At 35.5% G+C, this 25,733-nt stretch overlaps 1 long non-coding RNA gene across 1 annotated transcript in view; it reads left to right on the top strand.

The window, feature by feature from the left end:
* Positions 1 to 25,513, top strand: part of LOC123384876 — a 100,312-nt gene extending 74,799 nt beyond the window's left edge. Inside the window, exons 3-4 of the long non-coding RNA XR_006596588.1 lie at positions 18,237 to 18,354; positions 23,847 to 25,513. This is a non-coding gene — a long non-coding RNA (uncharacterized LOC123384876). The remainder of the gene's footprint in view (positions 1 to 18,236; positions 18,355 to 23,846) is intronic.
* The last annotated feature ends 220 nt before the right edge of the window (positions 25,514 to 25,733 follow it).

Genomic DNA, 25,733 nt, shown 5'->3' on the forward strand with positions numbered 1-25,733 from the left:
AGATTTCCATGTGAGCACTAGAAGATGATCTTGGAGGTCTAGTTCCAGTAATTATTATACAGCATATTCGAAAAATAAAATAAAGAGCTTAAATTTTAAATCATTTTTTTGTCTGACATGCTGGAGTTTATAAAGACATCTTGCTACAAACCTAAATATAAGAAACTTAAGATTTAGTGGTAAATCCACCACTAACACAGTTATAAGACAACTCTTTTTAGTAAACTGTAGTCTATCTGGTCTAAGTAAAGTAAGTATTATTAGAATGGAGTGAAGAAAAGAAAGAGGGGTTAGGTTAATTTGCTAGATCATGGCACTTTCCATTTAAAACCCTCTTCATATATTGTCTAATAAAAATATGTAAATTAAAACTTCTCTTTCCCCAGGGAGACATAAGCTAATCATATTGCTTTGAATTCCCTTTTCCCAAAAAAGTAAATATTTTTATATTTCATATTGTCTTGACAATGTTCAAGAAATAAAAATATTATCATGAATTATGGTAGTCTTATGCTAAATTAACTTTCAATTGTACTTAGAAATGAAAGAATCTGAGGATTTCAGAATTTTCTCAAGGATATAGCTAATTAGATTAAAAAAAAACAAACCTGGCATGAATTAGAAATATTCCAAAAGGCAGCTCAATGTAGTGATAGAATGTAATAATTCAGCGTTACCTTAATGCCTCAGTGACAATGGCAAATGCCTAACTGCTGTGAAATTATCACTGCTTTTGTACGATAAATTTTGATGTTTCAATCATATCTAAGATTAATATGTAGTCTGGTCCAAAGCACACAACTTTTTATATTCCAATAACCTCAATATGCCTGGTATAAGAAAAACAGATATAAATAGATAGTCAAAGACATTTTGGCAATATAAATACTAAATTATATCAGATTTTTGTTCCTTTTCAAAAAAAAATGTTTAAATAATAGACTGTTAATGTCCTTTACTACAAACAAAATTTGTCTAGCACTTGTATATTTAGAAGTATCAGGGGGCACCTGGGTGGCTTAGTTGGTTGAACTTCCCATTTGGGCTGAGGTCAACATCTCACAGTTCCTTAGTTGGAGCCCCACATAGGGCTCCAGGCTCAGGTTCCCTGCTGTCAACCTGTCAGTGCAGAGCCTGGTTCAGATCCTCTGTCCCCCTCTCTCTGCCCCTCCCATGCTTGCTCTCTCTCAAAAATAAATAAACATTAAAAAAAAAAAAAGAAATATCAAGTTAATGAAAACTTGATTTGGAGTTACAATGTAATCCAATTTCAGTATAGTATAAGTATAAATGACCCCGGGTTAGAGATTTAGGTATGAGAATGGTATACTGTAGGGCTTTCACACTCCTCCCCTTCTTCTTTCCTTTCTCTCTTTCAAACCCCCTGAGCTGAGAGATTTGGATATTTGAAAAACTGAGTCTCCCTATATAGAGCTAAAGTTCCTAGGTGAGTTTAGTAGTGCTTCCTTTTACAGTGAATATCCTGTGGTTTTATTTGTGCATGGCAGGGACAGTTCCAGATTGTCCTACCTTTTTCTTCTCATTTTTCATCCATTTTTTCATCTTTTTATTCAAGGTCAGTAAATGCCAGGTAGATCAACAGTAGAAAGAGGATAGATTATAATGTACTTTTAAATTCTTAACCTGAATGGTTGGCACTAGCTGGGATTGTTACAGAGCCCTACATTAAAGCTCTTCTCTTTCCATTGTTGTGTCTGTAATATCGTCCTATAACCTTGCTCAAAGTTGCCCTTCAGTAATTACTGAAACTTTACCCCCTGTATTGGTGTCTGCAGGGACATGTGAAAATTTTACATGCAGACCATCTCCAATACAGAACTCAATTTTCTTTTGTTAGAGACTCTCCTTGGGTGGTCCTAAACATGAAGCCTTGCTCCTCAGGGCTTTCTTCTTTGTTTTTTCTGTGTAAGAACATTTTTACAAGGGTCATGATGGCAATGGTCTGTAAAATTTCTTTCAGATTTCCCTGCTCTGTAGTGCTAATTTGGCACTTTTTCCCCTTTCATAACAGACTACTGTGGTCCTGTTTTTCAATTAGAATTTTCTGATTAATTCTTCATGATTTAGAGCATCTTTATCTCTTCAAAGAATCTGATTCAGTTAACCTAGAGTAACCTCAATTTTGTACACAACATAAGTAATGTTTTATTTACTTCTACCTTTTAATACAGTCATGCTTAGATGATCTTTTTCTAGTAACCTTAGGGGAACTTTAAAGGAAGATTTAGGTAAAACATTGTAAGAGCAGAAAGCTAATTGGAATCTCAATAAAAAAATTAATTGCCATATCCTACAACAATAAAGAGGTCAAACAAATCTCCAATGTATTTTGCTAGCGATACATTTGCATTAGAATAGATCAATGAAAGGTAATATAACAAATTAATTTAGAAAGGTTAAATTGATTTGTTAACCCTTATATTACCATTAGGACTGATGCTACTGGCAGAAATAAAACTGATTTTACCATAAAATTGGTCTTATTCCTGCTTTGTACTGAAGTTTTGCAGACCACAAACAGCCTTTATCACATATTCTTTGTTTCATTTATATGTTTATATTAGTTCAGAACCCCAGGAGCTTCTCAGAAGAAATATGAAACTGGTTCTGATACACAGAGGGCAGGCAGAGAAGAAGGTGGCAGGCCACTGCAGATTGGTAGGTGACAGGTTTAATAAGCCAGGGAACTCCATATGGGTTTGTCTTAGGTGCTGCAAGATTAGTAGAGTTTAGTACCAGAACCTTTTTTTAAGTTTATATTTAAATTCTAGTTACTTAACATATAGTGTTAATATTAGTTCCAGGTGTACAATATAGTAATTCAACACTTCCATACATCACCCAATGCTCACCACAAGTGCACTCCTTAATTCCCATCACCTATTTCACCCATACCCCCACTCACCTCCCCTCCGATAACCATCAAGTTAGTCTCTATAGTTAAAAGTCTATTTCTTTTGCTTCCCTCTTTTTTTTGCCCTTTGCTCATTTTTTTCTTAAATTTTTGTTTTGTTTCTTAAATTCCACGTATGAGTAAAATCATATGGTATTTGCCTTTCTCTGACTGACTTATTTCACTTAGCACCAGACTCTTAAAAGTTTAGATCGAGACTTTAACTGGGTTCAGTCTCAATGGTCACAACACCTTACTCTCTCAAGGCGATTTCCTTGAAGCATCTCCTAGTGTGGGAATTATGGGTTGAATGTACATTCCAAGGACAAGGAAGGGAGGAGCCTATGATGGCCTGGGTCCAGCTTGCAATTCAACCAATGGTCACGTGATCTGAATGGCCAACTCCAACAGTTTAAAACCCTCTAAAAATGTTAAAACAGGGGCGCCTGGGTAACTCAGTCGGTTAAGCAACCGACTTCAGCTCAGGTCATGATCTCCCGGTTTGTGAGTTCGATCAGCTCTGCGCTGACAACTCGGAGCCTGGAGCCCGTTTCAGATTCTGTGTCTCCCTCTCTCTCTGCCCCTCCCTGTATTTCTTTCCTTTAAAAATAAATAAACGTTATTGCTCATGCTTTGTATCTCTTTCCTTCAAAAATAAACGTTAATTTTTTTTAAAAAAATAAAGATGTTAAAACAGTGTTTAGCTAAACTGGATTATTTGTTTTTGTGGTTTATATACACAATGGAGTACTACATGGCAATTAGAAAGAATGAAATATGGCCCTTTGTAGCAATGTGGATGGAACTGGAGAGTGTGATGCTATGTGAAATAAGCCATACAGAGAAAGACAGATACCATATGGTTTCGCTCTTATGTGGATCCTGAGAAACTTAACAGAAGACCATGGGGGAGGGGAAGGAAAAAAAAGAAAAAAAAAAAGAGGTTAGAGTGGGCGAGAGAGCCAAAGCATAAGAGACTCTTAAAAACTGAGAACAATCTGAGGGTTGATGGGGGGAGGGAGGGAGAGTAGGGTAAGTGATGGGCATTGAAGAGGGCATCTTTTGGGATGAGCACTGGGTGTTGTATGGAAACTAATTTGACAATAAATTTCATATAATAAAAAAAAAAACAGTGTTTAGCTAATGGGTCCGTGTGATATGCCACACATCAAATATGACCTAAAGGCAGTAGTATATTGGCTTAAGGCTAAGATAAATCTGACTTTTATTTAATTCTATTGATAAATGTGAAAATCTTTTGTTACACTATATAACTGTATCAGAGATATTAAAATAACATTTGCTACACCATACATCAGTATAATTTGTGTCATTTTCCAACCCTTTCCAATAGAAGCAACCTCTTCCCACATACCACACATTCCTAGTGACTACACCGGTGACAAGATGTTATTATTTTGTCAGTTCTATATTCCATCTGGTTTGTGGATATAATAACCATACTTTATAAAATAAGTTTTTACAACCAGCAACCTTCAGTTGTCATTATGTAGTAACACCAACCATTTACCTCCTTTAGTATCTCTAAGGGATGTGTTTTTTTTTTCTTTTATCCAATCACAACCAGTTATGACATAGATAAGGCAAATTATATTTTCATCCAGAGGACAAAAAATAAATGCACTGTCTTAGTGACAATCTGCCATAATGTTGGTTTACCACTGACTTCCTATGGTTGGTCTTCCTTAGCTTGACTTTCTAAAACTCCCAGCCACTTTAAATACATTCCATGCCATGGTGGTAAGAATACCCAGTAGTCTTTCCAAGGTGAGATTACAAGCCTGCTTTCAGCATGGTTGAGGGATGGGATGTTTCATTAGAATCACTATCCTATTTATCCATTCAATTAGATCTGTGTTGTACTTCCAGATCAATTTCTAGCTGTGGTCTGTCTCCTAAAAGAGACTTCCCTCTTGTGTCATTATGAGAATTTGAAAATATTTTTCATCATGATGAAAAGCCTGAAATAACTGATTAGTACCCTAAGACCAGCTTCTATTACACTTGTGTCAAAGTGGGACCAGTGGTGACAAAGCCATCACACATGCACATATTGCACACTAATGGATTTCAAACTACTTGAAATAATAGTGTACATGTAAAAATATTTTGTGTCCCATATGAATATCATTTGGGTGTACTTTAACCCCTATAACAGCTCTGGTGGGGAGGGTCATAAATCTTTCCATAAATGCTTTTTGCATCCTTATGGAGTGGAGTTATCTGTAACTTTGAGCCACCAAATCATACCCAAAGAGATCTCTTTTAAAACTGTCTACATTTCATTTCCACTGTCTTTAAATACATTTTTTTTCACTTCTTTAACAGAATAGTGGTGACACACTGGTCAGGTAGCTTCATTCTACTTTCCATCCTATTGATATTACTGTCTCAGTAATGTTTCATCTTTATTTATGGCCACCCAGAGTGCAGAATCTCTGTTATTCTGTCTCTTATTCTCTGTTCAATTTATTGGCAGTATTCCTTCAAATCATCTGATAATTAACCAGACTAATAAGTATGGCTTATAAGCTGAATGAATCAGTTGATAGCTATTTTTGACTCCTGGAAGTTGCATCATTCAAGGGTGCTTTGTCATTCCTTTACTAAAACTTATTAGGATGAACTTCTTTAGGCAGAATGTGAAATTCAGCAGTAGTCTATTTTCCCCACTCCAGAAAGGACAGTTCCAGAAGTTTTACCCACCATTGGTCATTAGTCAGTACCAGATCTGAGACAGGTAGGAGTATTATTATAGTGCTTCATGTACTTGGTGAAAATGGAATGATTGCCTCCCCCTGTGATTGTAATAGACTTGTAACAGCCTCTTTTCCCTATGCTATGATCTCGTACTTTTTCCATTTATTACCTCTTTTAACCTTCACCCTTATGATAGTTGGGCTTTCTAGCTCAGCAGAAATACTATTTAGGCACAAAAATGACAATAACAGCAGACCAGCTCATACTTTTTCCCAGACCAACTTAAAGGCAGTATCATAAGTTTTGACATGAAAGGAATTAGGGTTTTCCTTGGCACTGAGTAATGGAGCCACATCCTGAGCTAACTAAATTTAGCTAGAAAGGAAGAAATTAGAATTACTCTTGAGGAACCCTTACAAATACACTATTTCAATTGTTTAAATGTGGTTTATTGAGCATTTGTATCACATCTCTTGCATACATGTAAATTTGAACCTTGGTCTAGCACAACAGACCAAGCATAATCAAAGAAGAATCATATGAGATGATGAAGGAAGGATTTAAAGCCACTGGCCTGTGATCTATTCACTTAGTTTATTGAAGGATACGCCTCTGGTAAAAAGAAAAGAGAAAAAGTGTTGCAGCTGATCACTGACCTGGAAGATCACCTGGTCTTCCAGGTATGTAGACTAGTGGTAGTCTCAGGTCGAAGAGATCTTATCTACTGAATGTATTTAGCAGGGTGTCCTTCGTTAAAGATTACTTTCAGCAAATAAGCAAAGAATCTGTGCAGCATGTCTCTCTAGAAAGTAACATATGAGTAAATAAATATCTGGAAGAGAAAATAATAAGATGTTTCATAACTAACATATTTCTGAGGAATTCATAAAATCCTAATATTCAGACCCCATGTATTGCTCTGATTCAGGCCACACAGGTCTGATGTGACAAGGAAAACAACTACAAGATGTCTTAGACCACTTTGCTTGGTTTCATTTACTTGACTGCCTATATCCTTGAAATTATTAGTAACACTTGTAACATTGTAACATTTTATATTAGGCAAATTGCTAATTTTTGTGAGTCTGATTTGGCAATCTGATTTTTAAAAATTTCCTATATTTATAAAAATTATATAATTGCACATATTTAAAGTGTACAATATGATGTTTTGATACATACATAGTAAAACAATTAATGCAGTTCAGTTAACTAACATTTCCATTTCTTAGGTACCTTTTTTGTGTGTGTGTGTGTGTGTGTGAGCACTTGAAAGTTACTCATTTAAGTGTTACCTCTGTTAGGAAAAATAGAAACTGTGTAATTACATCCTCTCCAACATCAAACAAGGGTGTTTTTAATTATCTAGTTTATCTGAGGCCCATGTGCATGACAACATAGCAAAATCATTGGCTTCAGCTCCAGGGACCTCTGAATGTCTGAATACTTTCCTGAGGGTTGATACCTACTCATCATCAATTCAAGGAACCCATACTCCACTCACTCTTCATATTTTCCCTTGTCTTGTAAGTCAAGATTTTAGCATTTGCATCATCTGTTGCTGATTTCTAAATGACATAGACCTCAATCCTTGGATTCTATCTGTGAACCAGGCAACTTATTTTGGCACAGCTGGAAGAGATTTATAGGGTTCTGATGGCCTATACATCAATGTGAGTGGAGAAGAAAGTCCTCAGAGTGCTCTAGTGTTGGTCCAATGTGCAATGAAGCAACCACCTTTATATATAAGATGAAAATGCTCCCCACAGCTTATGCCATACTGCTTTCTTTAACATACTGCTTCCAATTCACAATTAAACTCTGTCACACTGCCCCTTCCATATTTTAATGATTTTCTGGCATCATCTAAGACATGATGGCATTTTCCAAGCCAGAATTATCTGATGCCCTTTCAGAATGAAAAGAATCTTGACTAAGGCCAAGTAATATGCCAACAATTTCCTTTCAAATGAGGTATATTGAATAGCTTTCTGATGTAGCTTAGAGTCTCTACTTGGTAGCATTTTTCAATTTAAGCCAAAGGCTCCCATATGCATATATTGTCTCTTATCATCTTAGCAGTTAGAGCATAAGTACCTAGTTGGACTGCCTGTACCTTTTTCCTCTGTAAAATATTGTTTCTGCTCAGGATGATGTATAAATTCAGATGTCTTTATGTTGATTTTAGGAAGAGAGGACAATAAGATTCCTAGGTGAGTGGGATAATTTTGCCAAAAGCAACTGGATTAGCCACTCTCTTAATTTCTTTATAGCAGGATCTTGAGAAATAATAATTAACTTATCATAATTTGATTGTTATAGTTAGTTGATCTGGCCCTTCTAATTCCCCAGAATTTTACAGATTCACTTGAATTTCAGGAGGGTTTATAAGCTAGACACCATTTGTCACAAGGATGACTATGGTTCTTTCCTCCTCTTAAAACTCTTCCTGAGAAGTCATTTGCCATGATGTAATATATGTTGTATACTGACTTGCCCTCAAAGTGTTCATCTCCAACTCAAGTCAAATCCTGCCACACTAAATTGTGCCAACATATTGTGGCATTTACATATGCCTTTGTCATTTAGCAAATGTATACTGGGATTTCCGTTTCATGAGAGTACAAATTTTGCCTGACTGGCTTTCAAAACTGTGATGACAAAGAAGTAGTAGCCAGGTCTGTAATGTTAAACAAGCTCTCCTTCATCTAGTGAACTTCCTATATAGTCCATCTACATAGCTACAATGGACTATTAGGAGGAAATACTTTGGCTAATGTTTCATAACTTACAGTTTACTTTTACAGAAACATCTTCTGTATATACACTGGTTAAGTAAAAATATTAAAATATGAGCTAGTATCAAAACTCTCACCCAATTTTTCCCTAATCAGAGCAAAGATCTTGTTATCCCTGGAATTCTATATGACTTTATGTTTACTACTGAGACAAATTCAGGCAGTTCTATAGATTTCCATTTAACATGATCAATTAAAAATGAGGTGTGAAGTGTGATCTTAATAATATGCCCTATAAGAAGGGTAAAGGCAGCATCCCTATTCACCTATCTAGACCATGTATGCATCAGCATGCAGGTGAAGGTGACTTAACCATCAAATGGTGTCTCCAGTTACATTTTGTGAATAACTTCATCCCTACATGAGTGTTTTTACACAGTAGCGTATCTATATTAATTCTAAAATTATCCTTTAAAGTGCATTTCCTATCCCTTCTAAAGATTACTGTATATTGAATTGCCATATGTAACAGTAAAGGAGTTTTATATACCCTCATCAAAGACGTTTCAACCAAATTTTTCATTTAGCCTTGGATCACCACCAGAGTTAAGTGAGCAGATCTCAAAATCAAACCCAATACTTTACAGAGTCTGTGGCTTTAACTGAGGGTATAAATTCAGCCCCCTCTTCAAGAGTTCTTAAATCAAGTCCTAATACTTGGATTTGAATTCCCCAAAACTAGGATAGATATAAAATATTTGACCTGCTACTTTAAGAGCTTAGTATGGATGGGGTTGGAACTGTTTCCCAATTTCCAAATATTGATAATGCAGTAGCAATTACTTAATGAATATCCCACCAATTCTCCATTTTTTATCCCTTTCTTTAAAAGGCACTTCTACAGGGGTGCCTGGGTGGCTCAGCCAGTTAAACCTCCACCTTCAGCTCAGGTCATGATCTCACAGTTCATGGGTTCAAGCCCCGTGTCGGGCTCAGTGCTGACAGCTCAGAGCCTGGGGCCCACTTCCAATTCTGTGTCTCCCACTCTGTCCCTCCCCTACTTCTGCTCCGTCTCTCTCTGTCTCTCAAAAATAAATAAACATTAAAAAAATTTTAAAAGGCATTTCTACTGTTCAACCAAGTCAATCTGGTTATTATTTCCTCATATAATTTCCCCCCAATTTTTTTATTTCTCCCTTTTGTACCAAATTTCTTCGGTTGCAAAGAAATTTTTGTCTTTCAGGCAGCTCATATATGATAACTGATTTAGCAAGCCAGTTATTGACTTGCTAGTACTTTCTTTACTTGCTCATAGCAAGGTACCCAAGACTGAGGAGCCCCTAAACCGGTGTATACACACACACACACACACACACACACACGCACACACACACACACATACACACACACACACAAACACACCCTCATCTAAGTCAGTAGCTCTGACTTAGGTATATCTCTCTAATCATCACAGAGCTTATCTAAGCCCACTTGTACTTATAGTATTTCAACCATATTGAAGGAGTGCTTTTTTTTTTTTTTTTTTTTTTTTTTGGTTAGGGACAAGTTACCTTTCTCACAGTAGGACTGCTGACTATGGTTTCTCCACCACAGAAAGTTGTGTCATACCATTCTGAAGCATCTGCTCACAGAAGTTTCGAGGCTAGTCAAGGACCCATTGGTAGCCCAAAGAAACCCACATATTTAGTAAGATCTAAAATTTGTGAGAAAGTGCCAATTATTAACTCTAAGAATCCAAGATAGTAATGATTTATTAGGCTTCTGCTGGCCTTTCTCAGTAAAATGTCCTAATTTTTCAACAGAATACACATGAGATTCTAAGTCACCCGCACTTGGTCTCAGTTTTTAGTTTATAGTTTTACTGTATGGTTTTATAGTTCATTTCAGAGTTTATAGTCCATAGTTATGTTTTTAGTTCACAGACTAGAGTTTCAGTCTATAGTTTTTCAGATAATCCACTTAATGGAGTTGCTTTGCCAGGGAAAATGCTATCTCTCCCCTTAGTGCCAGAGGCATGAGAAGGTCTTCCAGTGTCCAGAAAAAAATATTAAACTGATTTTTTCCTCTTGCTAACCCTCCAGATTTAAGGTTCTGGCTCTTACCAGAGTTGTTAACAACAGCAAGAAAGTGTAACTTTTTAAAAAATAATTTCCATTTTGTACTGGTATTCTCACTCTACTCATTTAGATAGAGCTGTTGGGTCTAAGTCTGTCTTCAGATTTTATTAGTAAGGCTACTTTAAAAATTTAGCCACTTCATACCACAGATGGATAAGCAGAAATTCTAGCATCTCATTCTGATGTTGTTTTCCATCCCCTCCTTTTTCTCTTATGATAACATGTCTTAGCTACTATGCTTTAAAAGTCTGAAAGACAATTCTTACAGTTTCAAACTGCTATAACACATAAGATCCAGATGTCAAATCATATTCATACCAACTGTATGATATTTTCTAATATCAAGCTCTGTTTAGAATTTCAAGGGCACTAGTAACCAAGATGCATATATGAAACAGTTTAGCACCCAAGCTTCTTTTCCTCTCATACATCTTCTAGGCAAGTACACAGAATGTGCTCTATTGATTATAAAGCATCTCAATACTTTTAGAGATAGTAACATAGTCATATGACATTGTACAGTGAATACCATAACTCATAGATTTCTATTATTTAGATAGATAGATAGATAGATAGATAGATAGATAGATAGATGATAGATGTTTACCATAAGATAAATATAGTCCGCTATAAGCACTTCATAGAAAATTACTCTCCTGCTAACAGAAACCATTTAGTTTGTTTCCAAAGAAGCCTACCTAAATTAGTAAGGTCACAGGAAGGGTAAATCAAATCACTTGCCCTATTTTTCCTCCAGAGCATCTTCTGCCCATTCCCCCATTCCCAAGCCAGGAAAAGTGAGAGCAGAATTTAAGGATTGTAGCTATGTAAACTTTTCTAATGCTTCTTTTTCCTCTGCTAGTAGCAACTTCTGTTTTTATAGTGATTCTGGGAACTAGAAGAATGGAAAAGCCTTTGATATCTTCCTAAAATAGTGATCTGTTTTTAATATAATTTTTGCTTTTTGGAGTTGATTATCATGTTATATTCTTATGCCAAACCTAAGAGATAGCCCAATCAATCTATTCTTTTGAAAGTGGGTTTTAATAAAAGTATTAGTTATTTTAGGAGAATAACATCGATTCTCAACATATTTTCAAACTTTTAACCCACAGTGCTTGTGAGTTCTTATTTAAAATAATATTATCAGTGTTGGCAAAATTTTGACTTTGAAGTTTGACTACATTTTTCAAAACAACCAAAAATATTTTTAAATCATTTTATGATTTTGGTTAATCAAATTGATTTTTAGAGTGTTGAGTCTAAATCAAGAGATTAATATGATAAAGGAAATTTTCCCATAGTCTTTGGAAATTTATATTCAAGTTCAATTCAAGAAATTAGTTAAAAACATTTGAGATACAAATACCTGAAGTGCAATATGTTCTTACTTGATATAATTTTTTAATGTTTATTTATTTTTGAGAGAGAGTGAGAGAGCATGAGCAGTGGAAGGACAGATAGAGGGGGAGAGAGAGAGTCCCAGAGGCAGACTCTGCGTCTGCAGGGCTTGATCCCACTGATAATTATGACCTGAGCTGAAATCAAGAGTCAGGTGCTTAACCAACTGAGCCACCAAGGCGCCTGCTTTTATTTTAAATACTCTTCTAACATATAACTATTATATCCTGTGACCCCCATTGATGAAATCACAGTTTAAAGAGAGAAGTAATTTATCAATCTTCCAACTAGAATAGAATAGAATAGAATAAATAGAATAACACACATGCACACACACAAACTTTATTGCTTAGGTAAATTAAGTTTATATTGTTAAGTATATTATTTTGGGGGACTGCTTTTTTTCTTATAAAAATTTGCTGAATATCTCAGAATAATGAAATATAATTTTACTTATTTAATTTATAAATGAATAAAAGTATTCTATCTCTATGGGAAAGAAGGGTCAAAATCAATATTAGAATAAATTCAGATAAGATGATCTTTAGTAACTTGTATATAATAATTATTACTTAATTTTTGGCCTATTAGAAAACGCATACATAATACTGTCTTTTGTATATTATGTTTTGAGTTACATGTTTCTGCAATGAAAATCTAAGGATAACAATTTTTTTAAAAATCAGGTTAAGAATATTGCTACGTTTTAAAATAGAACTGGACATTTCAATTAAAAATATTTATATTAGGGATAAATAGCTCACTTGAAAAATATTCCATGTTATGTTAAAAGTGAACTACCTATACATCTTCCTTTGGGTAAAGTTGGCAAGGATATTTCAGAAACAAATGAAGTGACAGTGGATTGTAAATTGCCCTCAGTTCAAATTTTCACTCCCAAGTGGAAAGACATAAATGACAAAGAAACCAATTTACTTTCATTTATTTGCTCTCTAAAATGTCTTATTGCTCAAAAATCTTAATTTAGTTCTCAGTAAAATAGTACTAAAATTACTAGACATGAATAGCATTCATTTTTTTAGTATAATTTATTGTTAAGTTGGCTATCATATAGTGTGTGATGAGTGCTCTTGGTTTTGGGGGTAGATTCCCGAAGTTCATTGCTTACATACAACACCTACAGCTCATCCCAACAAGTGCCCTCCTCAATGCTCATCACCCATTTTCCCTTCTCTCCCACCCCCATCAACCCTCAGTTTGTTCTCTGTAAAGAAATAAATCACAAAATAGCTACCTGTATATTCTTCAGATGAATGTTATAAAAAAGCAAAGTAAGCCTAGTCCTTAGAAAATAAACTTTTTTTTTAAATTTAGAAATATACTTCAAACAAACAAACAAACAAACAAACCACCAAGGGGTGCCTGGGTGATTCAGTCAGTTGGGGCAACTGACTCTTGATTTTGGCTCAGGTCGTGATTCCAGGGGCATGGGATTGAGCTCCATGTTGGGCTCTGTGCTGAGCATGGAACCTGTTTAAAATTTTCTCTCTCTCAGTCTCTCTCTTTCTCTCTCTTTTTCTTCCTCTCTCCCTCTCTGTTCCTCTCCCCCACTTGCTCTCTCTAAAAATAAGATAAATCTTTTATTAAAAAAAAAAAACCACCAAATTGAATCCTTTCTAGAGTAATGTCTTAGAAATTTGATAAATGTGGTGTACCTGGGTGGCTCAGTTGGTTAAGCATCTGACTCTTGGTCTTGGCTTAGGTCATGATCTCCCAGTTTCTTGAGGTGAATCTCTGCATCAGGCTCTGCAGTAATGGTGCAGAGCCTGCTTGAGATTCTCTCACAATCTGCCCCTCCCCTGCTCGCACCCTCTCTAAATAAATAAAGTTAAAAAAAAAGAAATTTGATAAATGTTTATATAAAATGTCAATGACTTCTATTAAGATCTTATTTTCTGAGGAAAAAAAATTAGTCTTTTCCTTATGTGGAAAATGAGTGGGGTAGAAGTAATTGACCCTTTGACTCATTTCCAGTTTTCCAGATCCTGTTTGAACTGTTTTAGATCCATACAACTCATCTTCAACTGCTAATTTTATGTAATATTTAGACATCAGTGAATAATACTTATTTTTCCAATTTCTGAAAATACTACAAAGAAAATGAATTTGCTGTGCAAATTCAATGGTGATTGAAACAAACATCATTCGCCCTAAAAATTAATCTTTCTAAATCTTTACTAAATGAGTGCTTTCTTTTTGAGAGCTTCATAAAGCACAAAAAAGGCTCTGAAATATGGCAAGCACATAAAGGTGAGAGAAATAATTCTCTAATCTTTTTTTTTAACAGCAATATTTGCAAGGTTATTACATGCTCAAAAAAGGTTCTCAGAATTTCTGGGAAAAACCTTCCTTTCAACTGGAATTATCTCTTACAGGTATATCAACCTGGATTTTTTTTTTCACATTACAAAATTTAATAAATAGATTTGAGTGCAAATAAAAGTAGTATTCTTTACCATTAGTGTGGTGTTTTGCTCATGTGTGTATACTAAAATTTATGTTGAAACACTCTTATTTTAAAAAGTGATTGGAGAAGTAGAATTTCACCCCATTTAGCCCATTTATTAAATTATCCAATAAATTTAGCCCTTTTATAACATTATCCAGCCAATAAGCTTGTACTGACAGCCTTCTGGTTACATCATTTTGAACAAGAATGAAAAAATGAAAAATATATGCATGACAGCATCTGAGTATTTGCAATCAAACAATAAAATATGCTTTTTTAAAATCTAGAATTGTGGAAAATCAGGCTATAGAATGTCATCCTAAAGGAAAGGGGTACCTATCTGTTTATATTCTAAAGTGTTTGTTATTCCATTGATTAAATGAGTAACATGTGGGGCGCCTGGGTGGCTCAGTCGGTTAAGTGGCCGACCTTGGCTCAGGTCATGATCTCGCGGTCCGTGAGTTCAAGCCCCACGTCAGGCTCTGTGCTGACAGCTCAGAGCCTGGAGCCTGTTTCAGATTCTGTGTCTCCCTCTCTGTGACCCTCCCCCGTTCATGCTCTGTCTCTCTCTGTCTCAAAAATAAGTAAACGTTAAAAAAAATGAATAACATGCACTAGAATATCAAGTTACATACATTTTACATTTTTACATTTTTTTTCAATTTTTCAAAATTTTTCTCATATAAATATACAGCAACAATGTATTTCATATATGAAATATTCAGTCTCTGTTTTGGGTTTAATATGCTAATATAAGTACATAATAATAAAGCATATTTAAATATCATTACTTTAGAAAATATGTTGTACTCACTCCATAGCAGTCTCCAAAATAGATCTGGAAGAATTGCTATGTGATACTTCTCTTCAGATATGATTTTTTTTAATTTTTTTTCAACGTTTATTTATTTTTGGGACAGAGAGAGACAGAGTATGAACGGGAGAGGGGCAGAGAGAGAGAGGGAGACACAGAATCGGAAACAGGCTCCAGGCTCTGAGCCATCAGCCCAGAGCCTGACGCGGGGCTCGAACTCACAGACCGCGAGATCGTGACCTGGCTGAAGTCGGACGCTTAACCGACTGCGCCACCCAGGCGCCCCTCTTCAGATATGATTTAAGTTTAAAACATATCCCTGGAATCCTCTTCTCCCAGTTTCATCTAACAACCTCTAAATAGGACTGAACAATCCCATGCTAATTTTTGGATCATATTGTGTATCCTGCCATAATCCTCATATGTATTGTTCAAAATTTAGTGAATGTTAAGCTTGACAGCCAGAACTGTCTAGAAATAAGTTGGTTCTTTGAATGAGCATTTTAATTATTGGTTTTACTCTGTACATATCCATGAAGTTAATAAAGTACTCCACTTGTCATCAAGTCTGTTATAAGAGAGACTCAATGAGAAAGATACTTCGTTTTGCAATTAACTAACAGCACACTTCCCTATGTCCCAAAGATATATTTTAATTTTGTTATATACCAATTAAAGTATGTCAGAGATGAGAATAAAATTAGTAAGACAATATCCCAATTAAGAATGTGATTTTGCAGATTTAAAAATCAGGGTTTCATTTATGTTTAATTGACAGCAACTAAAATAATGCAATGCATTTTTCATAATCAAGCAAGGCAAAAATGTTCCCTTTTCTCTATAACACTGTCATAGTAATTTAAAGTTCTGAACACTTAAGAGGAAAAAAACTTAGAAGATGCCATCATCAATTGAGGTATAAGTACTTAACAGCCACCTGCTCTACAGCTCAGGTTACAGAACATTAATGAAGATAGTCCACAATAACTCATGTATGTCTGGATTTTCCACAGTGTTGTACCCCACCTGACTTGATAAGTAGTGTATTCTGATGGTTTTTTACTATTTGTAATTTTATAGGATTTTAATGAGGATGAGGGTATCAGAAAGTCTTCACTTGAGGTTCAGTCCTATTTCAAACTACCTATGTGACAGTGGGTAATTTATAAAACCATTGTGAGACTCAGTTTCCTCATTTTAAACATGGGGTACAATAATAGTACCCACCTCATAAATTTATTTGTGAATTAGATAATGAACATCAAACACTTTGCCTAGTGTTTGGCATATAATGGTTGCTCAGCAGTGTTTTCTTTCCCTGGTTCAATTTCCCTCCTTTCACTGACTGGAGTGAGAACCATCATTCCACCATGGCATCTCTTTTGCAGATTCCTAAATGATGATAGTTTTAACAAGTTGGCCATAAAGTAGTTACAACTCAAATATTTACAACGTGAAAGAGAAATCAGGTGATAATCTATCTTTTATCACACAAAACACACCCCTACAAAATCCTACCTGTATCTGAGTCAGTTGATCATCTTTCTATTCCATCACGGCGTCTTATGCAGCAGGCAGTGTGCTAAGTATAACATGGGTTTAACCTAAATTTCTAAGAATAGCTTGGAAAAATGACACATTATATAAAAGAGACTTTAGTGTCATTGCTGTTTCACTGTTCTAACCTTCCAATCTATTAATAGCATCTAATAGTCTTTAAATATTTTTACACTAGTCACTTGCTTGCCTTTTCCCTTCCATCTAGATCAAAGTGTGACTTATTTTACTAAAATAAAAGCTCTCCCAGCATTTAGAGCTACTGATTTTATTGAAAAAGTAAACTATAAGACAAAACTTAAATTTTTTTCTTCCTTCATCACCCATCATCTCTCTGTTTTGCACCTATGCTTCCCTTCTTCTCTTTTATCCTGATAGAAAACATTTATCTCCTGTTCATGTCCAGCCACTTTGGTAAGACTTTATATCAGTAGTCTACAAAAGAGTATCTTGTGTTCCTGATAATTTTTTTAGTTCTTTATGAAAAACATTGCACACATTTTTAAGTTTAAATGAAAATATTTTATGTATTTAAATGGTTAAAATAGACTTAATTTCCAATGTAGTGCAAATGTTGACGGTTTAAAACATATATGTTACATTAGTCTTTTAATCATATTTAACAAAATGAATATAAGTGAATCCAGTCAACAAGCTGGTTTTTAGACACAGAAAGTTAATGATTTCTCTTTTATCATCATGAACTTGTATTTACATTATACTGTGCTCAAAGAAGTTTACCTTAAGGTAATTTATTTTTTTCTTAAATTATTAATTGGAAATAAATACATACTCATATACACAACAAAAACTTTGTTACTGTTGTTTTCTTAAAGGTTTCCTATTACCGGGGTGCCTGGCTGGCTCAGGCAGTTAAGTATCTGACTCTTGATTCCCGCTCAGGTCATGATCTCATAGTTTGTGAGTTTGAGCTCCCACCTCACAGTGTGGAGCCCACTTGAGATTTTCTCTCTTCTTCTCTCTCCTGCTGCTCTCCTAATTGTGCATGTTCTCTCTCTCAAAATAAATATATAAACTTAAGAAAACAGTAATACAACTGATGATGGAATGACTCATTCTAACATGTCAATTAATAAATCTATTTTAATCTCCACTTTTCCAATTACATGGTAAATTTCCAATTAAATTTTTCAGCCTAGTTTTTTATATTTAATTTTGACTTTGTCAGTTAGATTAATTTGTGGTAATAATAATAGCAATGATAATTCAAATTAGAAGACAAATTTTACACCTATATAATTATGGTAATAGGAAACTTTTAGACAAATACAAAATCTGAGGCCCTCTTTCCAAGTACTATGCAAACAATCACTGTGGGTAAATTATTATATTTGTTTTTCATATTATATCGATTGATAATTCTATTAGGTAATGCTAACGCTTTTTGAAAGTGAAGAATTGGAAAACTTCTGTTTCCACAGTAATTTACTACCATGTCATAAGAATCATTCATCATTTTCAGCACTACCACCAATATTGAGAATGTCTCTTCATTTGGGCGTGCATATTCCCTGGAACAATGTCCCTTGTTGTAATAGGAGGAAAATGATTATGAGAAAACTCAAGGCAAAATTGATCAGGTAGGTCAACTTAAGAAACAGGTACATGTAGAAGGTGAGGATCTAAAACTGAATTGCTAAAACCATCTCTGTCTCAGTCCCTGTAGAATGTGCTCCTGAGTGTGAACAGACTTCAGTGACAAGACTGCAGTTGTGTATCCCATCCCTTTTGTACTCCTCACGCTCTTCTCTGTCTTTAGTCCTCTCTACGCTACTGTTTTTTTGTTTTTGGATTTTGTTTTTTGTTTTGGAAGCATAGTTGACACTCAATGTTACATTAGTTTCACGTGTACAACACAGTGATTCCTCAAGTCTGTATGCTATGCCAAGCATTTATTACCAAGACTTATTCATTCCATAACTGGAAACCTGTGTCTCTCACTGCCCTACATCCATTTTTTCCATCTCCCCACCCCTCTTATCTCTGGCAACCTTCAGTTTGTTCTCTGTATTTATAGGTCAGTTACTACTTTTTGTTTATTAATTCATTTGCTTTGCTTTTTAGATTACATATGTAAGTAAAATCATATGGTATTTGTCTTTCTCTGATTTATTTCACTTAGCATAATGCCCTCCAGTTCCACCCATGTTGTCACAAATGTCCAGACCTCATCCTTTTTTATGGCTAAGTAACCATTCCATTATATGTTTATACCACATCCCCTTTATGTCTTCATCCATTGATGGACATGTGTGTTGCTCTCATATCTTAGATATTCTAAATAATGCTGCAATATTCATGGGGTGCATATATCTTTTTGAATTAGTGTTTTTATTTTTGGAGGGGCAGAATAACCAAGATTGGAATTAATTGGATCTTATGATATTCCTCTTTTTAAAAAATTTTTACAATATTTTTGTTTATTTTTGTGAGAGAGAGAGACAAAGTGTGAGCAGGGGAGGGGCAGAGAGAGAGGAAGGCACAGAATCTGAATCAGGCTCCAGGCTCTGAGCTGTCAGCACAGAGCTTAATGAGGGGCTCAAAATTGTGGATCACGAGATCATGACCTGAGCGAAGTCAGATATTTAACCGACTGAGCCACCCAGGCACCCTGGAATTTCTCTTCTTAATTATTTTTTATTTAAAATAATTTTAAAGTTTATTTATTACTTTGAGAAAGAGAGAGACAAAGTGTGAGCAGGGGAGGGGCAGAGAGATGGGGGAGACACAGAATCTGAAGCAGGCTCCAGGCTCTGAGCTATCAGCACAGAGCCCTGACGCAGGGCTCGAATTCACCGACCATGATATCATGACCTGAACCAAATCTGGATGTTTGACTCATTGAGTCACCCAAGTGCTCTTCTTTTTAATTATTTGAATAACCTCCACAGTGTTTTCCACAGTAGCTGCACCAGTTTACGTCCTCACCAGTAGTGCCCTAGGGTTCTTTTTTCTTTTTTGTTTCCTACATTCTTGCCAACACTTGTTATTTCTTTTTGTTGTTGTTGTTTTGTTTTGTTTTGTTTTGTTTTGTTCTAGCCATTCTCACAGTTGTAAGGTGATATTTCATTGTAGTTTGATTTGCTTTTGATGTTGAGCATCTTTTCACGTGTCTGCATGTCTTCTTTGGTAAAATGCCTATTAAGGTCCTTTGCCCATTTTTTTCTTCTCTGCCATTAGTCTTGTCTACTCTACTGATTTTTGAACATATAAAATGTCCTGACTTCTCCTTTATTAAGCATAAATAGAGGTCCTTCTGACCTCTATTTTCCACCCTAGTTACTTTCCTGTTTTAACAAATTTCAAAGAAAAGTTACTACAAATTTGATTTTATCACCTGATATCCAGTTAACATTTTTTTCTTTTAGTTTGTGGTCTCCCTAGGACACTGCCATTATGCTTATTATCATTATTAATGATCTTCATATGAATATATTTAATAAATGTCTTTTTCTTTACAGAATTCTTTTCATTTCTTTAGCCATCCATATAATAGATATTTACTCTGTATATACTCTGTGCCTAGGGTTACATTTGGTGGTAGAGATATGGCAATGAGGAAGTCAAAATATCCAATAAAGTGACACCGTTAACCATTTTCTCCCTTTGGTACAATTGACATCACATTCAATTTATAGTAAAGAGAGATTGGGCACAGAGAGTCTAGTTGAAATGCCAAAAGTCACGTGGCCAATAAATGGTGGAGCTGGGATGCACACCCAGACACTACAGTTAAGTGTTCGACTTCAGCTCAGTCATGATCTTGCCGTCTGTGGGTTCAAGCCCGGCATCAGGCTCTGGGCTGACAGCTCAGAGCCTGAAGCCTGTTTCACATTCTGTGTCTCCCACTCTCTCTCTGCCTCTCCCTCACTCATGCTCTGTCTCTTAAGTCTCTCAAAAATGAATAAATGTTAAAAAAATAAAAAATTAATTATAAAGAAACCAGAGATCTTGTAAAATTCTAAAAAACTATTTTTCCTATCCTGGTGACATTTATCTCACTGAATGTGAAGGTATAGCATCCACCATTTGCTTATTGAGTACACTGACTTCACAGATAACTTTAAAACTAGCTCTCAATTCTGGAAAGATGAATGGGGCCATGGAATCATTACTCACTTCTCTCACAGTGGTAACTTCTCCTCCAGGGTTTGCAGTGCCCAGAAAGAGAATGTCTACGTTTGCATTTGGCTATTGCTTGAAATGCTGGACTCAAGGGCTAAGATTCTTCTTTCTGTGTAATTTCCTGAATGAATTGGTATAAACATCAATAGCGAATGCTTGAAATTTGTCAGTGAAGGAGGACTATGCAATTCTCCTACTATTGTGGTACAAGAGAATGAGCAAGTTAGCCTCCTACCCTGTGTTACTCTGTGAGAGCTTTCAGGTCTTTCAGTAAAAACAAACAAACAAACAAACAATAAAACCACAACCAAACAAACCAATACATCATCCTCAGAATATGGTATGCTAGGTTGGAGAAAACTAACCTGGCAAAGCAGGAGATACAGTTGCATTTTATCAGATATGATGGACCTATGGCTCAGTAGCTCTGCTCTTATTCTTACTGCTAACTCCATAGTTTAGCAAGGCATGCTTCCAGAAGGGAAGGTAAATTACTTGAGAGGTAAATTAGTGGCTAAATAAATAGATAAGGGACTGATCAAGGAGTATACTTACCAAAATATGAAAAATGATTATATGTGGGTGATAGACTATTTTTTTAATGTTTATTTGTTTATTTTGAGAGGGGGGTGCAGGGAGGAGAAGAGAAAGATGGAGAGAGAGAATTTCAAGCAGGCTCCATGTGGTCAGCATAGAGCCAGATGCAGGGCTCAATTCCATGAGCCATGAGATCATGACCTGAGCCAAAATCAAGAGTTAGTTGTTTAACCAACTGAGCCACCTACGTGCCCCTTGACTGTTTTTATTCAGTTGTCTTTAATCTATTATATGTTGCTTTGTGTTAAAAATACTTTTAAATGTATATCAATAATATATACATGCTATATATTATAAATAATGTATAATTTTGGTGGACTATTTTATTATGTTAAATTTCTGTTTTCTACATGCCCAAAAACGCTTCTTAAAAAGCTATGGAGAGAGAAATGTTTTCCCATAGTTTTCAAGTTCCAGCATTATTTTGTAAAATAAGAATTTCCATGTTAGGAGAAATTTGGAAAGAAATACTGTACTGTGCTTTCTACCATGTTCATTGGCTCTTCTACATGAAGTCATTTAAGATTGCAAAACTTCAGTATCCTTTGGTCTCCATTTCTTCATCAGTTTAATTTAAAATATTTTATTTAACATGTAATAGTCCCTGCACATAGAAGGACTATATCTTTCTCCCTTCTGATCTTTGCACACCTTGAAAATGTGGTGCATGCCATGGGCAACATGCAGCTGGTTTGATAAATGCTTTCTATTTGGAACACATTATATACACACTTGCAAATCCCAAAGTCTTGACAGAGGGTGAATCAGAATGAAGAAGGAGATATGATAAGCTACCCCACCTGCAAAATATATAAAACATACTTAAATTGGTCAATACAACTGCTAATGATCTCCTGCAAAGTCATGTGATACAAAGTTCAGTGGGCCATGAATTCCATACACATTCAATTTATAGTTTTATGGCACCAGCAAAGCAGAAACAAAGAAACAAAAATAGTAGGAAAGGTAGAGCAAATTAAAAAAGAAAGACTCGTTTTTCATTTTACATTGAATGTAATTCTGTCATTTGAAACTTACCCTTCATTTCAGATTTTAATACACCCTAAGTTTATAAATACACAAGGGCAGCGCCTAATCTAAAAAATGGTCTTACCAACATTATGCTCTTGCTTTAATTTCTCTTTCTACCCCTTTAATATCCTTTGGAATACTTTTCTGTAATCATTTTTTCCTAATCTTAGTTTTCATCCGTTATTTTGAAATTATAATGGGACAAGGGTCAGGGAGAACCTCCCTAGATGTTGCACTGAAGCAGCAGGTGAGGACAGTACATTGATCCTCTGTGCATCTTTGTGTCAATGACGATTAATCCTTTGAGAAGTGGCATGCAATTGTGGAGGAGGGAGAAGTTAAATAGAATGAGGTGTATCAAGCAGTGAAGTTGCTGATCACTAATGGGCCTAATACTTTAAATATTTTATAAAAACCATTCTTATTTTTATCCTTGTATTTTGGCCCTTCTCAGAAGCTACTTATTATTTTCAGCATAAAGCTAGGGTTCTTTGGCACTCTCTTTAATGTTTATCACCTTGTGAATACAAACATATCACCTTATGAATACACATATCATTTCTTACTTGCCTTTTTTCCAGCTGATTGTGATCGCTCTAATACTGACCCCCTCCGTGTCATATGGTAGGAAAAATTCCAAATTTTACATAATGTTTCTGATTCATTTTCTTAATATATGTATATGTGCGTATACATACCCAGTTTTAAAATATCATTACCTGTTCACACTATTAACTATTAATAGGAAGGAAAACATGCCACCCAAAGCATGAGGTAATAAAATATAACAATAGCAATATGACAAGATAGATAAATTTTCATATGTCAGATTGAAACTAAGTTGTGATTATCCAAATGTTAGAACTATGTCAGATCACATTTTGTTTTTGTCTGTTGCAACGTATATAAACACTTTCAGTCCTAAACTCAGAAATTTAACTGCTGGTGGGTTGAATGTTCACTCTTCAGAGCATAGTTTAATCAATCTTTATGCAGGCTTAATTTCTGGGTATGAGAGCATTTCAATGAAAGGTAGTTATTTAAAAAATTGCTTTGAGCAGAAAATGAACTAATTAATACTCCTAGAAGTGGGATGGAATGTTTAATTCATTCCTGAGCATGTAAGAAAGCAGTCCTTGACATGGTTTTTGGAACTATGACATATATAAAGCCATATCAGCATGGATATTCTGAGAATAAAAAAAAATGTGCCAGTTTGTCTACAACTAATAAGTAAAGGTACAGCTATTCTATGTGTCATTTATCTTCTGCAGTCACAGCACTAATACATGGTTTTTCCTTTTTTATTCTGAAACAGACTTATTGCTTGATGATAGTTTACATGGTCAAAGATAATTCAATCTGACAACAGTAAACACCAAAAGAATTAATTCAGAAATATTCAAAGATGATTTAAATAGAAATCAGAAGCTGTCATAAAACTTTCTGACAGGCAGGAATTTGGATGTCCAGGAAAGGTATGTGCTTCAACTGTAGATACATTTGGTATATAGAAGTGTTCTTGGTGAAACTATAGGGAGCATGAAGGTGAGTTCAATATGGAGAAAGGCTGGGATATTGGAGAAGGAGGCCCTTCAGTCTACATTAATAAAAAATATAAATTTAGCACTTACCTTTGTTCAGCAAATCTTAACAAATATCCAGCAATCAGCATTTTAGGTACTGGTAATAGAACAGTGAACAAAACAGACATAATTCCTGCTCTCAAGAAGCCCACTTTTTACTAGGGGAAAGTAACAGTATATACATAATCAAAAAATTTCATATAGTGGCAAGTGCTATTCATGTAATTAACATAGAGTAATGAGGCTTAAAGCTACTTGAGACCCACTTCAGATATGGTAGTTTAGAAATTGTGCTCACCAGGATGCTGGAAAGAGATAAGTGGCCCACTCAAACAAGGCAGTTGAGCAAAATGTAATAGAAGGAGTGTTTATAAAGGAAGATGTGGGTAGGGGTAAGAAAAAGTAACAGAATTGGCTAAGTTCCTTGGGGCTAAGAGTGAAGGAGCCATTACAGCCCCAAGTTTGAAGAGGTATGTAGAAAGAAAAGAGAACCCCAGATAAAGTAGTGGTAGGAGATGACTGTCAGAGAGGAGCTGAAGGTCAATGGGAAAGAAAATATCTGAGGATAGGCAGGGAGGGAGATAGGAGATGAATAACTCAAGGTCAGTCTTTTGTTATTTTCCCAAATCTCCCACTGAGAAAAAGTTAAAAAGGAATGAATCCAATTGAGGCAATCCACAAAGGTCAGTCTCGTAGGGACGTAGCAAGGTAAAGAATGGTATAGAGTTGCACATGGAAAATGTACAGCAGAGAAGGCCTTTCTGAAGGGTGACATTTAATCTAAAACTTAATGGCTAACAGAAAATATGGTTGTAAGTTCTGGGATTTGGAAAGTGCTGTGAATCGGTGACTCCAAAACTAATTAAAACACTCTTCTTCCTGCTTTTACTATTGCAAAAGCTAAAAAGTCCGACTTCTTTTCATCTAGAAGTGTCAATGCAACATATTTATGGTCAATGCCATGAAGAAGAACATATGAAAGTGGGGTTTTCCTACCAGAATATATGGAGAAATACTTACAAGGAAAATACTTTAGGCCTTTTTACCTTATTCCTGCCTGTACATGGATGTGATGCCTGAAAGCAAAGAAGCTATGTTTCTTTCATTATGATAAAAGAAAAAATATGGCGGTGCAGAAGTACAAGAATCCTGAATCTTTTAGGACATGATTGAGCCACCAGATCATTCCTAGACACCCTTAAATTTTTGTTGCATAAGACAAATAAACCCTTTTTTTCCTTTAAACCATTATGAGGGAAGCTCTGGTTACTCATTGTTGAACATAATTATAACACTTATAACAATTATAACTGATGGACAGAGAAAACCTTGCAATGGGAACCAACTAGGTTAGCACAGGCATAGAGGGAAGGCCAATGTCATTGGAGCATAATGTAATGGGGGTTGGTTAAGATTGATCTATGACCGGGGCGCCTGGGTGGCGCAGTCGGTTAAGCGTCCGACTTCAGCCAGGTCACGATCTCGCAGTCCGTGAGTTCGAGCCCCGCGTCAGGCTCTGGGCTGATGGCTCAGAGCCTGGAGCCTGTTTCTGATTCTGTGTCTCCCTCTCTCTCTGCCCCTCCCCCGTTCATGCTCTGTCTCTCTCTGTCCCAAAAATA

This window comes from Felis catus, chromosome B1, assembly GCF_018350175.1.
Source record: "Felis catus isolate Fca126 chromosome B1, F.catus_Fca126_mat1.0, whole genome shotgun sequence".
NCBI classification, from domain to species: domain Eukaryota; kingdom Metazoa; phylum Chordata; class Mammalia; order Carnivora; family Felidae; genus Felis; species Felis catus.